This window comes from Vombatus ursinus, unplaced genomic scaffold (assembly GCF_900497805.2).
Source record: "Vombatus ursinus unplaced genomic scaffold, bare-nosed wombat genome assembly UNPS02005236.1, whole genome shotgun sequence".
Classification (NCBI taxonomy): Eukaryota; Metazoa; Chordata; class Mammalia; order Diprotodontia; family Vombatidae; genus Vombatus; species Vombatus ursinus.
In genome coordinates this window covers 525,697-541,362 of record NW_020945014.1, presented here as the reverse complement: position 1 = coordinate 541,362, position 15,666 = coordinate 525,697, and the positions used below count along the sequence as shown (strand labels likewise).

Below are 15,666 nucleotides of genomic sequence, written 5' to 3'. Positions count from 1 at the left end.
TCTGGAGAAAGAAATAGTAAACCACTCCAGTATCTCTGCCAAGAAAACCCCAAATGGGGTCACTGAGAGTTGGACCCAACTGACTTGAATCAACAAAACAAAACTACTAGGGCCATTTTCTTCTTACTTTTTTCCCTTATTTATCTTGAGATAAATTCAAGTTTATAGCTATTCATCAGAAAAGAGGAAGAAAAGAATTCCAGCTTAGTGCCAGAGCATATGCCTCAGAGAACTGTGATTAACAGCAGTCACCATAAAGTGTATGAACCACTGTCAGGCTGGCATGGATTGTAGATGAGGAGTGGGTCTCATAGCAGTTACGGCTGTCTGGATGGCAGAAGCAGGCCCCCACTCACAACAGGTGAGCCTGACTGGGGTGGAAGAGCCGATATGTATGCACAAAGAGAGGAGTCGGGCTAGAGAAATCACTCATGTGTGGGGAGCTGAGACTCATGCTGAGGGGACCAGACTTTGATAGACGCATTTGGATTGCAGTTGCTTCCTTTTGGACTTCTACTCTGTCTTCTCTTTACCCCGGGACTAAGCAAACGCAAACAAAGGGAACAAGGAAGTCAGTTCTAGGAATCCTGAGTAGGCTTTTGCCCTAATGGCCTTGAGGTTCATCTGAAGGGAGAGCATACGGTATATTCAGGCATGCCCCAGGAGGAATCAGATAATCCTCTGCTTTCTCTTCTGTTTCCTTGACAAGAGGAGAATTATCCTTGTTCTGTGTCTTTAGTGCTTCACTGAGGAAGCCTTTGCTTTGTCAAGTTCCTGGCTTCCTTCTCTTACCTGAGCTATACCTTTCTGCTTATTAGCTCCAAGACTAGATTCAAACAGAGAGATTATAAAAAGGCAGAAGGAAATCGGGGGATGGACAATGGAAGGATTGATTCTCTAGGGAAAGATTTGTGCATCATTTGGTTCTCTCCAGGGAACCACATATATTGAAAAAATGGCACCAGGAAGAGACACTGACCATTGGGGAGATACACATGGAAGGACCTGGAAGGAGGTATGCTCTTCTCTGAGACGCTTTGTTCTCCACAAGGACCAATGACATCACCCTAGTGGTGTCGCACCTTTTCCCTAATGCCCCTTCAGATAAAAGGAATTAACACCAGATAGACAGAGTAAGAAAGAGGAGCCTCAGCAAAAGGTGACAGAGGAGGATGAAGCAGACACTTAACCTCTCAGGGACACAGAGAGAGGCCCATGGTCCACACCATCTACCCAGGCGCAAAGAGAGAGAAAGATTGAAAGAGCAGGGAACCCTAGGTAGAGGAAGAACCCAGACCTATCCTTCCAATAGTATTGTGACTCATGTGGACTGTGTAGATCCTGAGAGAAGGCAAGGTTAAAGGAAGGGTTGCTACCCCCATGGGTTACCTCAACCCCAAAGAGGCACTGGAAACGCTATATTTCCCCAAGGGTGATGGGATTTACCAGAAAGGAGAGTTGTCTTAGGTATTTATTGACTCAGGTGCAGGTTCTTTGTATTACCTGTTGGGTAATGTTGAGTGGAACATCCTTTTTTAGATGTTTTGTTACCCTGAAGCCTTGCATGGGAATGAAAGGCCAGTCAGTCGATAAACATTTATTAAGCACCTACTATGTACCAGGCACTATTGCTAAGCTTTGGGGCACTGTGCTAAGTGCTAGATCCTTCTTAGGCAATGACAAATTATGATGTTCCCTGAAGAAAATTTGCATGGAGGCTTGAACTAGTCATTGTTTTTTTAATCTTATTTTAATCAATATCTTCATTTCAAATATAACCTTCCATCCCTCCCCAACCAATGAGTAGCAGGGATTTTTTTAAGATAGGAAAAAACCCCACACACTTCAACAAAATCAACTTATATATCAACCCAGGCTGACAGTGTATACACTATCCCATACCCCAGACTCCCAACTTTGCAAAGAAGGGAGAGGAATGTATTTTCTTAACTCTTCTGTGGGGCCACATTTCTTGGTCATTACAATTACATACCACTTTCAGTTTTCCTTGTTGTTGTTACCACTCACAACAAATCAGTGTAGGTTTTTAGAGAGGTTGTTAAATATTGTTAAACTTTTACTGACCTGCCAAAATACAAGATCATACAATTTTAACAAAAAAAGACATCATTTTATAAAATTTTCACAGGATACTAGTATCTTGGTGTTTACAAAGGCCTGCTTCAACCCAAACATAATAAAGAAAATAAAAAGTAAAAAAGGAAATAAAACTTTCCCCTCCCCTCTCAGAGGAAAAATCTGGTCCAATCAGAACTCCCAACATAGATAGGGGCTGTGGAGTTGATTGGAAATTATTCCCTAACTTCAAGTGAGGATCTAAACTTTCCTGAGTGAAAATTCTTCTGGGCCCCTCTAACAATGTCACTCGAAATTTCTTTTTTTTCTTTTTTCTTTTCTTTTCAGTGAGGCAATTGGGGTTAAGTGACTTGCCCAGGGTCACACAGCTAGTGTCAAGTGTCTGATGCTGGATTTGAACTCAGATCCTCCTGAGATTCCAGGGCTGGTGCTCTATCCACTGCACTACCTAGCTGTCCCTTGAAATCCAATTGGAGATCTGGGTGAAATATTTTCAATGGGTTCTTGAAGCACATTTGGCACCTAAAATTTCCGCAGTAGGCCCCAGGAACTCATTGCAAATGGAGATCTAAACTCACCTTTTGGATTTACTTAAGGGCTCCCCAAAAGATGTTAAGCAGATGGGGTTGATTACTCCTGGCTTCTAGGCCAATGGGCAAACCTCATCCTATGAATCTGGAATCTATATGGATCTCAGGCAAACTGTCCATAGTCATCACACAGTAAGGCAAGCAGTCTAGGTTGGATCAAGAGTAAAGGAAAAGAAATGATCGTGGATGAGTTTCCAAAGTATACTGTAGGAGAATTGCCAGGTACCCACTTTCTAAAGATACAACATCCATATTGCTCACATCAGTTTCCATAGGCATAGTGGCCACAGTAATACAGTAGACATCAGTACATAAGCTCTCATGCAAAAATTATCTCAAAGAAGCTGGCCCAACTTTTAATAGCAATGGAGCAAGTAATTATATTAGTTCCCTCTATCTCTTCGATATCACATCTTGTTAGAGATATTTGATGCAATTTTCCCCTAGACAATGGCTTTCATTCTTATGATAGCTACATTGATTTTGTTGATGCAAAAGTTTTTTTAATTTAATTTAATTTAAAGTAGTTAAAACTACTTAATCTTTTGTAATCATTTCTATCCTTTGGTTAAGAATTCTCCTCCTACCTATAGCTGGGGCCAATGTATAATAAAGTTCTCCACTTTTCCCCATGGTATGCACCCACAATTTTTCAGTGGTTTGTGGGAAAAGTGGCAAGAGTTGCCAAGTACTTAGGGATCTTGGGCAATCTGAAATATCTCACTGTATTTCAGAAGGCATTGGATGAACATGAGAAATACCCAAGAGCTTTTTATTGGCTTGATACCATGGGCCTGAAGCTGTGGCTTAACAAGCGTTAAGTTTTTTTTAATCATCTATGGGTCATGTATATGGGTCACCTCAGCAGGGAGAGAGTGGTGACCCTGAGAAGACAGAAGCATTTGTTACCTGGACAAGTTTAAAGAATTGTTGTGAGTGAGTGATATTTCTGGGGATTTGTGATTATTGTTAGAGATTTATGAAAAAAACTGTGTCCTCATTGTAAAACCTTTCAGTGAGTCTCACCCATGTTGTTGTATCAGGCTAAAAAGCATTTATTAAGCACCTACTGTGTGCCAGGTACTGGGCTACATGCATGTGTATATAATAGGGGGAACAGCCATAAGCAGGACATAAAGGAAATTCAGAAACTGTGTCTTAGATGAAAGGCATACCCTAGACTTGATCCCTTGGTACCCTTTAGAGACTGCTGGGATGGGAAACTTGACCAAGCCTTCAAGTATCTAACTAATTGCCTCACACATGCAAGGGATTGGCCTTCACCCATTTAAGTAAGCCTTTTGTGTTACACAGTGATGCCAAGCTTGATGTCTTGGGAATAGCCTTGTACCAGGAGAGCTCTAGCTACTCAAAGACACTTACATTCACCTGCCAGGAACTCTCTGATAGTGAGACTGATCAACTCTTAGCTTTGGAGTGGGCCTCACTAAGAAGTTCTAAGACCATGTGTCTGGAACTCCTTTTATTTATTTTACTTTATTTTTTATTTAATAGTATTTTTTTCCAATTGCATATAAAGATAGTTTTAAACATTCATTATTGTAAGATTTTCAATTCCAAATTTTTCTCCCTCCCTCTCTTCCTTCCTACCTCCTCAAGACAGCAAGCAATCTGATATAGGTTATACATGTACAATCATGTTAAACATATCTCCACATTAGTCATGTTGTGAAAGAACAATCAGAACAAAAAGGAAAAAACCGAAGTGAAAATAGAATGCTTCGACCTGTATTCAGACTCCATAGTTCTTTCTCTGGATGTGGTTAGCATTTTCTGTCATGAGTCTTTTGTAATTGTCTTGGATCATTGTATTACTGAGAATAGTTAAGTCTATCAGAGTAATCATTGCACAATGTTGCTCTTACTGTGTACAATGTTCCCTAGTTCTGCTCACTTCATTCAGCATCAGCTCGTAAGCCTTTCCAGGTTTTTCTGAAATTTGCCTGCTCATCATTTCTTATAGAACAATATTGTGGAACTGTTTTTAGATATGGATGGATACCAGCCCATTGATCTCACCAGTGTCGAGTTGAACAATGACAATCTTACCAAGCCAATTAAGTGTAAATTATGTCAGTCATGCCAGCCCTATAGGATTTTGACTTCACGTTCAAGTTTGAGCCAAGGCAGGAGTTGGCAATCACCACTGGGTTGATTGAGCTTATTTATTAGCAAGAGTACTCACTAGGAATATGTGCCTTTTGGCCTGAAGTTACTTCCATCCCTGAGAATTCCCAAACCCATTAGGAAATATCATGGCTCAGTGTTTGCTAGTGGGCATTTCACAAAATGGTGTAACACTTAGTTGAGTGTTTGGCTCTCAGTGATGCTACAGCTCAGTCTGGAGTCAGCTGATTTTAAGGATTCTTATCAAGCCTTGATCCAGTTCTGGAGCTTATTGGCATCCCCAGGGCAAGATGGTACAGTGGAGTGGTTGAATAGGTAAATTTTTGTACAGTTTCTAGGACTATGGATCAGCAAAAGTCACAATCCCTGAACCAATCAGCTCTTAATATTACAAAAATAATACTGAATACTCCTTTTACTTGAGAGAGTAGAACATATACCAGAAGTAATGACTTTCCAATTCTATAATCAATTTTTGTTGATTGACAGTCCTGATCAGGGGAATATATTAATTACTTCTGTTCCTTTGGCATCTGTTTGTTGTTGTTGAAGGAGGGTCCTGTTATTCTTTTTGCTGCCTTCTGCACCAAGCCAGATTAAATAGGGTTTAATAAGGCATTTTGGCCAGATATAGTTATTTTAGATCATCAGAATATGACAGTCATTATCACATATATGATGGTACCCTTTGAAAATGGACAATTCTAGATTGCCAGAGCTAGGGGAAAAAAAGCTACGTATCAACTAGTCATTTAGTATATGGTCCAAGAAGGTTTAAAATTCTGCTATGATGCTTTGTTTGTGGTGGGGTTCTTGGAAGGGTAGGACACTGGTAACAAGCCCATGCTATAAATACTGAAATTAGGGTGAAGGCACTGTACACTAAGGAGGAAATTGATAATACATGATGTCATTAAGTGGAATAGAGATAATTAGATGGAGCACTTATCACCAAGGTGAGGCAGTGTGACAACCAGTTGCTTTATGGAAGCAGGACAAATGCATTTGTCCTTTTTACCAAACAATTTTCTCTTAATTGCCAGATTTTAATGTGCTTTTCTTAATCCTCATCTTTCTTGATGTCTCTGTAGCACCTGCCACTGTTGACTACATTCTCCTGGATGCTCTGTCCTTTCTGGGTAGATAATGGTATGTAATACATATAAACACATACAAACACAGACATACATATGTGTAGACATACATATACATTTACATACATGTGATGGGAAGCAGAAATTGGCACCATCTGTTAGTGAAAGCTTTGAGAAATGCTTGAGAGAAGACTAGCCCTCATCCACGCACACACACACACACACACACACACACACACACACCCTTCTGCAGGAGCCCTGGCCAGGGCAATACTCTGTGTAACTGAGACTGTCCAAGAATGTTTTCTTGCCTCTGGCAGATGAGTCCTGTTTGTTTTCTTTATTCTCTAAATAAACATGTTCATGTTTTAGGTCTTGTAAACCTGTGTGCTTGAGGGGAATCTAATTACTGTTCCACTGAGAAGTGGGTGGCATCAGACTAAATTAGAGTTCCTAGATTATTTAGGTGAATGTAAGTAAGAGAAATGAGCAGTCCCCTGATATGTACTTGGACCCTTCATGGCAGGAGGGAGCCCTGGATTTAAAGTCTGAGGCCCTGACTTTATTGACCTGCATGACCCCTTTGGTCTGAGGGTCCTCACCTGTAAAACATAGTGATAGGACAGGATGACCCTGAAGGTCCCTTTCAACTCCAAATCCAGGAGCCTGTCATACAAGAGTCCCATATTCTTTGTCTTTCCTTTGGCCAGAGTTTTGTAGCCATTGATTGGTAGGCATGTGGGCAGAGCGCACACACCAAGCTGCCATGGAATTAGAAGTCTCCTCACTTGAGGAGTCTGAGCCCAAGATTGTAGAATGAGTCCCCTTGAGCTCCTTTCCCTACACTGGTCTGGCTCCCTGGAGGAAGTAAAGATTAAACAGGTTTTTGTTTCGTGGCCTAGGATCTGGCACAGAAAACCACTTATATGGCACCAGACTTGGCAAAACCAAAGGCCCCTTGGCTCATGGAAGGGCCACGGACCCCAGAGTCAGTGCTGGGGCTGTGGGCTGGGGGGAGGGAAAGAGCCCTGACCCCAGGGGCCCCATTGAGACAGGGCAGAGAAGGTGGGGATCTCAGCCAGGCAGGAGATGCCAGAGAAGAGCCAGAAATCATAATTTTAAAATCAATCCTATTTCTATAGTGCTTCCAGATTTATATAGCACTTACTTTATAACAGCATATAATGTAGGTAGTATTATTATCTCCATTTTACAGATGAAGAAACTGAAAAATAGAGAGGAAGCTGCTTGTTGGTGTCAGAACCTGAACTCAGACCCATATCTTCTGGCTCGAAGCTCAGTGCTCTTGCCGCTACACCAGCAGTCTCCCCCGAATAAAGCTTCCTTCCTTCCCTCCACATCTGATTGGAGGTGGCATAGATTGAACCAGACAATATCTGGGGTTCCATGATTCTGTGACTCATTGAGGCTCTGGGTCTGGGTTGAAGATATGGGGTGATAATGAGTAGGGGAGCTGGCAGTACAATAGCTCAAATGTAAATAGTGCTCCCAGGTTAACATAGGTCTCCCAACTTCCAGGCCAGGGAGAGACGGGGTAGTGGTTAAACCAGTATTAGTGCCCGGGCCTCACAATCATGGGCCAGATCTGTCCTGGGGAATTGGATACAAACTAACTAGGCCTCTAGGATCAGAAAAGGTAAGTAAGCAAATAAACAAACGAATGAATGAATAAATTAATAAGCAAATACAAATACATATAGACACATTTGTATATGTATAGACACGTATACACATGCATGTATATATGCCTGTCGGCTGTAGGTGGCGCTGTGGATAGGAGTCAGGAAGACTCCTCTTTCCCAGTTCAAATCCAGCTTTAGACATTTAGTAGCTGTGTGACCTGGGGCAAGTCATGTAACCTTGTTTGCCTCAGTTTCCTTATCTGTAAAATGAGCTAGAGAAGGAGATGGCAAACCACTCCAGTGTCTTTGCCAAGAAAACCTTAAATGGGCTCACAAAGAGTCGTGCATGACTGAAATGACTGAACAACGTACATATATGTGTTGAATAAATGAACTAAACATCTGACTTTTGTTCATGTCTTTCAATGTCTTTATTTCTCTCCATGTTGCTCTTTCTGCTATCTCTGTTTCTGTTTCTTTTGCTTTCTCTCACTGTTACAAGTGGGTATCTCCGGGTGTGTCTACCTCTGACTTTTTATCCTTCTTCCCTCTTTTCTTCTCCTGGCTCTGCCTTACCCCAAATGGGGCCCCTGGGGTCAGGGCTCTTTCCCTCCCCCTCAGACTAAAAGTTCCCTAAGGGGAAAAGATGTGTCTCCTCATCTTGAAGATCAATGCCTTCCCTTCAGACCAGGTGTACTCTGTAGGCCAGGGTTGGGACCCTTTCTCAGATCAGGGCTCTCTGAGGAAATCCGATGTCTTCCCCTCACTTCAGGATTTTCCTGAGGCCAAGGGTTGGGTCTCCTTCTCTGGCCAGGGCTCCCTGAAGGTTCCATGTCTCCTCCACAGACTGAGAAAGGGATCACATTTCTTCCCTCAGACCCAGGAAAGAGCTTTAACATCCTATTTCCTGGAGAAGCCTCCAGGCTTCCTGGGTAAGATGTGGTTTCCACAGAAACTGGCAGTCATATGTTTATTCAAAGGCCGTTCCATTCCCTTTGCCAAATTCCCAACATGCTCTCTCCCTCCAGAGGAGGGCATCGCTGGGTAGGTCATAGAAGGATGGAAGATCGTTCTCCAGAACCTGAGCCCCAGGCAGGAGATGTGTCTCACCACAGTTGCAATAAAAAGATTAGTCTGCATCTAGTGATGTTTCCGGGTTGGGGGGGGTGGAGTGAGGAGTGGAGAATATACAATGAGAATTATGACGGATCCTGAATATACAACCCAGATACCTACGGGACCATCTGGACTAGAATAAGGATATCAGGTAGAGGAAACTGGTAAGAACTGTAAGTCCTAGTAGGGACCTGGCCCCATCTCCCAAGGTACTATCTGTGTTGTAGAGGTCTTTGTAGCAGCAGGAAACAGGTGGGCAAGACCGATGGTATCAGGGTCCATGCCAGGCAGTTGTGAGAGCAGAAGCAGATTACTGTGGCATTGTTAAAAATGGATATTCTGGAGATGGATGGAATGGGGATAGGGTGGAGAAGGGAAAGCTCCCTGGGCAGCCTCTCAGCTTTTATACTCTTCCCTCTCAATTCAGTTCAATTCAATTCAAAACACTAAGTTTCTGCTGTGCAGGGAATCTTGTGCTTGAGGCTAAAGAAACAAAAGTGAAAAAAAAATGACAATCCCTGACCTCAGTGTGCTTACAATCTAATTGGGAAGACATAGCACATACATCTGGAGTGTGATGGAAGCCAAGGCAAAGTAAATTCTGATACTGATGAGCTGTATGTCCTTGGGCAATTCATATGTCCTATCTGGGTCTGTTTCTTTTTTCTGTAAAATGAGGGATTTGGCTTAGATAATTTCTAAGGTATTTTTCAACTCTAGATGCTATGAAAATACTATGCAAAATTTGAGTAGGGAGAGATCACTTTTAGCTGGGAAGGTCAAGGGATTGAGGAATAGAGAAGACCAAGATTTGCATATATCTGATAAAGGCAAAGCACTGTACTTACAGTAGTGATGTGTGAATTACTTGGGAGAAACAATGGTTTTAATATGGTTTCATTTTGTGACAGCAACAGTACATCTATAGACACTAAGTTGACTCAGAACATCTGACTTTGACCAGATAAAACTGGATATAAAGTTGACTTTCCCACCTTTAGCTAGTTATGTGTCATCTGAGTGCTGGATTTTATGCCAGACACACCTTTCATTGTTCTCTTTTGTTGCATTTTTAATTGTCTGGTTTTCTTTTTTTTTTTTTTAAGAAATTACTCCCAGAAAATATGTAAAATTTGTACTTCTTAAAGAGCACACTTCAGTGACTGTTAAAGATACTGTAGTGGGTCATGGTGCAGGCAAATAAATCAGTTCAAGGAGCATCCAAGTCCATAGAGAAACAGAATCTGTCATCAGAGTGTGGCCAAAAATAGGAAACAATACCAATAACTGGCAAACTGTTTTTGTGCAACAGTCTAATCAATACTCAGAAAATAAGCAAAGACCTTTACAGGGACCAGCAGCCAGAAGGATTGTTATTGATTCTTAAAAATTTCAGGCTTCTTCAAGTTGGAAGAACATTGGAAAAACAGGAAAAAAAAAACCCAGCCATAAAGAAAAATGTTTGGGGCAGCTAGGTGGCACAGTGGATAGAGCACCAGCCCTGGAGTCAGGAGGACCCGAGTGCAAATCCAGCCTCAGACACTTGACACTTACTAGCTGTATGACCCTGGGCAAGTCACTTAACCCCATTGCCTAGCAAAAAACAAACAAACAAAAACAGAGCAAAGAAAAAATGTTACAATGAAGAAAAGAATGCTTGTTTTGAGCAAGACAATATAAAGGTTGTAATACTAAAGATGGGAAAAAGGCAACTCTTACCAATGAAACTTACTTTTTCATTCAAGACTATACCAGTCATTGTCAGAAGAACTTCAGATGAGTCTGTAAGATCTAGACATCTTCATCAGACTGTAAAATTTTGAGCCCCCCCCACAACACAGACACATAACATAGTAGAAAGTCCTAGAGGTCGGGAGCTAGGAATTAGAGTCAGAAGCTCTATAAGATGGAGATAGTAATCCTTGCACTACCTACCTCATAAAATTGTTATGAGTAAAGTTGTTGTTGTTTAACAAAACATAAGGTGATATGTAAACATGAGTTGTCATTTATAAACTGAGTCCTAACCTTAGGTATTGATTGATCCCTGACCCTCACCCCCGACCGTGGTCCTACTCTGAGCACCAGCCTAGATCCACATTGAGTCCCAGCCCTGGTCCTATTCTGAGCCTGATTCTGTTAACTGACTGAAGCCTTCCACTGGTCCCGTGTTGAACCCTGGACCCTATTCACAGACAGAGCCCTGCTTCTGAACCCTCGCCCTCTCCACAGAGGACAAGCCAGGGCAGAGGGAAAAGTTCCCTCCATGTCTTTCCTTTCTTTACCTTATATTTTGCCCCCTCTTAGTCCTTTCCTTCATACCATCCCTCTCTTCCTGAAGTCATTTGCTCCCAGGAAGTGTCTAATAAATTGCTTCTTACCCACCCATTGAAGCCTGCTTGTTTCTCCCTCTTAGGATATTGGTATTTTAACAAAAAGGCTGGGGAGGGCAATGCCAAACCCTAAGGGTTGACAAGTTAATGGTGGAATTTTAAGCACAGGGGCAAGCTAGCTCGATAGAATTTTGGGTGCCCTGAGAGATTTCCTTGTGTCTCTTCCATTGTAGGACCCAGAGGGAGACCAACCCAGCCAACTGTCAGCCTTTCCCCAACTCCACACTCTCCAGCTTGGTCTTGCAGGAAGTCTCCCAGTGGTTACAGATACTGATGTTTCTGCATTTACAGATATCGGCTCTTTGCAGATATAGCATTTCAGGGTGTTGCCTGGGTAGGTGGGAAGGAAAAGAAATTGCATTTATCATCATAGGGTATCACATCTAGAAGGGATGTCAAAACAAAGAGCAAAGAATGTCATGGAAAAGAGGATTAACCATTCCATCTAAGGTAAGGAGCCTAGACATGGGACAACAGGAACCACATTCTGAATGCTCAAAGTTTCTTCCTGGGGCCAACACCTCAGGAACCTACCCATCACCACCAAAGCTTTATCCCGCACAGACCTGCTGGTGTTAAGAGCCGAATGCCAGGTGAAAGGGAAAGGATCCTGGGACAAGGAGACAGGAGACATGAAATCTAATTCTGGTAATGCTATATACTGGTAGTGTGGCCCTGGGCAAGCTGCTACAGCATCCTGAGCTTCCTCTGTCAAACAGGTATCACAGAGTTACTAATTCCAAGTTAGAAGGAACCTCAGAGCTCATCCACTTCAAGTATTCTCATCATACAGAGAAGGGAATGGGAGCCCAAAGAGATAAAGTGATTCGCCCACCCAGGTTGTTGTTTTGTCTTTCAACCTCAAAGAGGACCATGACATCAGGAAGGAAATGTCATGGCTTGCAAATGAATTGGATTTGCCCGAAGGTCTCATGGAAATGAGGAACAAGGTCACTCAATCAACAAATTAAGGAGCATTGATTAAGTACTTAGTATATGCTGGAGATAAAAGATAAAAATGAAACATTCCCTGCCATAAAGGAGTTCATATTCTATCAGTGGAAATAATGTTCACACACCTGCGTAGTACACAGCAAGGAGGATTTGGAGTCAGAAGACCTGGGTTTGAATTCTGATTCAGTCACTACCTGTGTGAGCTTTGGCAAGCTGCTTAACCATTCTGGGACTCGATTTCCTCATCTGTAAAATGATCCCAAAGGTTGCTCCTAGATCTAAAGATATGATTCTTTGATCTTCAGTAAATACAAAAATATGAATGAGGTAAACAAAAACCATTCCAGGATCTGTGGGCACTTACAACAGGGAGGTTTAGGGAAAGGCCTCGTGTAGCATAGCTGAACTCTGAAGGAAGCTGGGATTCCAAGAGGCAGGGGGGAGGAGGGAGTGCATTCCAGGCATGGGGCATAAGCTACACACAGTACAAAGAAAGGAGCTGGAACATTGTACATGAGAAGCAGCAGGTAGGTCAATTTGGCAGGATGAATTTGGCTAAATACAGAGTATACAAAGGGGAGGAATGTATAATAAGACTAGAAAGGTAGTCTGATGCCAGATTTGTGTTTTATTTTAAAGGCGATAGGGAGCCACTCAGGCATTTTGAGCAGGGGAGTAACGTGTTTAAAGGTATGCTTTAGGAATATCAAATTGGCAGCTGTGTAGAGAATGAATGGGAGACAGGAAAGAATGTCTTCAGGGAAGCCAATTAGGAGGCTATCGCAATAGTCCAAAGGAGAAGTGAGGAGGACCTGGGCAAGTGGAGAGAAGGGGATGGATGGGAGAGATGTTGGGGAGCAAGCATCAACACACCTTGGCTAGGGAGAGCAAAGAGTTGAGGATGACTCCAAGGTTGTGAGCCGGGTAAATGGCAGGGTGATGGCACCCTTACCAGACAAAGAGATGTTTGGAAGACAGGTAGATAGAGAAAGAGAAGAAGATTGGGAGTTCGGTTTTGGCCATATTGAGTTTGTTGCTAGTTTTTTGGTATTACAGGAAATTCTGCTATAAACATGTTGACGTAGATGAGACTGTTCTTCCTGTGTTTAATATGTTTGGTTATAAGCCAACTAGTGGAATCTCTGAGTCAGAGAATGAATCTTTTAGTCACCCATGGAACATCTGTTTGGAAAAGTCCAAAAAGTAGCTGGTTGTGTGTGACTAGGGCTCAGGAGAGAAACTAAGGCAAGATGTCTAGATCTGGGAATTGTCTGGACGGAGATGGTAATTGAATGTATGGGAGTTGGTGGTATCACTGAGCAAGGGAATGTATAAAGAGAAGAGAAGATGGCCAAGGAAAAGGCTTCAGGAGTACATTCATAATCAGGTGGATGCAGAGTTAGGTCACGGATGATGATTCAGCAAAAGAGATTGAGAAAATGCTTCCTCTAGGAAGAGAACCAAGGGAGAGCAGTGTCATGAATATTCAAAGAGGCAAATTACACCCTAAAACAATAATTACCAGAACGGTTTTGTATAATGCCAGCTACAAAATAGAAGAGTTGGCCAATTGAGCAGATTAGATTGTTGTTGTTGTTTATCCTTCGTTCCTGAAAAGGACCATGACATCAGGGAGGCGATGCCATGACTTGCAAGTGAATTGGATTTAAGTGAGGGAGGACTGTGCAAAGTCGCCAGCCTCATTTTCTCATCCGGAGCCATCTGGGTGTCACGGGAAGACATAGATCAGGATGACTGGTGATGGCCCAGGATGCAGTGGCTGTAAAGATTCATGATTACTAACAGATTCCACTGGTTGGGTCCAGGATTGGACTGTACAGGCTCAGGAAGAGGTTAAAGAAGGGAAAACTTTGGGCCTCGGGGCTTCCCTGGGAGCTAGAAGGAATGCCCCAAACTTCCTAACCATCAGAATTACCCTAAAGTGAAATGAAACAGGGCTTGCAGACAAAGGGTGAAACAGCATAGGATTTAGAGCAAGCAAAGACGTTGGGTGTTACCTGCCCGTGGGTTGGGGAGCGTTTGCCTTGCCATTACTCCCCAGGCACACTGGGAATCACCATCTTCCCTACCAGACCCCAACTACCAGCTTGTCTTTCCATTTGCCATGAAGTTAAGCTTTGCTCTATTGTTTCCTTTCATTCAAATGTGAGTTCGTTGATAGCAGGGACTGTCTTGCTTTTCTGTTTTAATCCTCGCACTTAGCGCAGCCCTCCATCCCATTTGTTAGAACCCTTCATTTGATATGTAAGGATCCTGAGCTCAGTTTCACCCAGTTAGCAAGCCACAGAGCTGGAGCTGAAACCTGAATACCCGGACTTCACATCATTGCTCGTTTCATTCTGTCAGGTTGACAGATACGTGCGTGGTCCTAACACTGAATTTTAGCATGTGGGCATACTGTGTATGCCCAGTTAGGGTCAGTTCTTCCCACTCCCTCCTGACACCCCCCCGACCCCTAACTTACTCTGTGCCACACTCGTGGCAATCACCAGCATCACAACCCAGAGGAAAACCGTCTTCAGGACATAAACCCAGGAGCTCAGCAACTGAGGACCCAAGGTCAACACCAGAGCGGTTATCCATTCCCTTTCTCTCAGATGGGTGGGATAAAATCAGTTCTGAGTCATGACAGCTGTGATAATCCCTCTACTAATTCACAGGCACATTGGATAAGGCTGGTAGCCAGTCTGGGCTTGCTTACTCGATGTCACCCAACGGACGATAATTGACTGCCCTCCTAGCTAAGTCTAAAAGTAAGACTTGTCCCTGGACTTAGGAAGAAATCAGACCCTGTCCTCAGAGAGACTCTGTTCTGACCTTGTTTTTTGTTTGTTTGTCTTTTTGGCAAGGCAATGGGGTTAAATGACTTTCCCAGGGTCATACAACTAGTAAGTGTTAAGTGTCTGGTCTGAGACAGGGTTTGAACTCATATCCTCCTGACTCCAGGGCCAGCGCTCTATCCACTGTGCCACTTAGCGGCCCCTGAGAAACCCTGTTCTGACAGGGAAAAAATGGCCTCTGCTTTCAGGGAACCCCAAGACGGGACTTCAGGAAGCCTCTGGTCTGAAAGGGGAGATTGGTCTCCATACCCAGAAAATAAATGTGAAATTACCAAGTTCAGCACCTCAGTGTTATTCACAACTCCTTACTCTTCTCACTCCATAGATTCAGTGTTACTAAATATTGTCATTTCTGCCTCCACGTCCCTCATCTCCAACCCCTTCTCCCCATTCATAGAACTACCTCCTTGTTCATGTCCTCATTTTTTCTTGCCTAGACTATAGCTAATTGGTTGTCCTGCCATAAGTCTCTCCCAGTTCCAATCCACCACACACACAGAGCTACTAAAATGATTTTTTTAAGTGCAAATCTGATTATGTCACTCCCCAACTCTATAAATTCCAATGGCTCTCTACCACTCAAAGAATAAAACATAAACTCCTCTGTTTAGCTTTTATAGCTCTTCACAACCTGGCCCCATCATACCTTTCCAATCTCGTTGTACATTCTATATGCTTCGTATTCCATCCATTCTGGCCTACTGGCTGTTCAGTGCTTCATCTCCCATTTCTAGGCCTTTTCACTGGCTGCCCCCTGGGGCCTGGAATAC

General features: G+C 42.9%; 1 pseudogene; it reads right to left on the bottom strand.

Annotated features, from left to right (window-relative positions):
• Positions 1 to 8,022: 8,022 nt before the first annotated feature.
• On the bottom strand, positions 8,023 to 11,442 carry LOC114030380 (annotated as a pseudogene).
• Between the last annotated feature and the right edge of the window lie 4,224 nt (positions 11,443 to 15,666).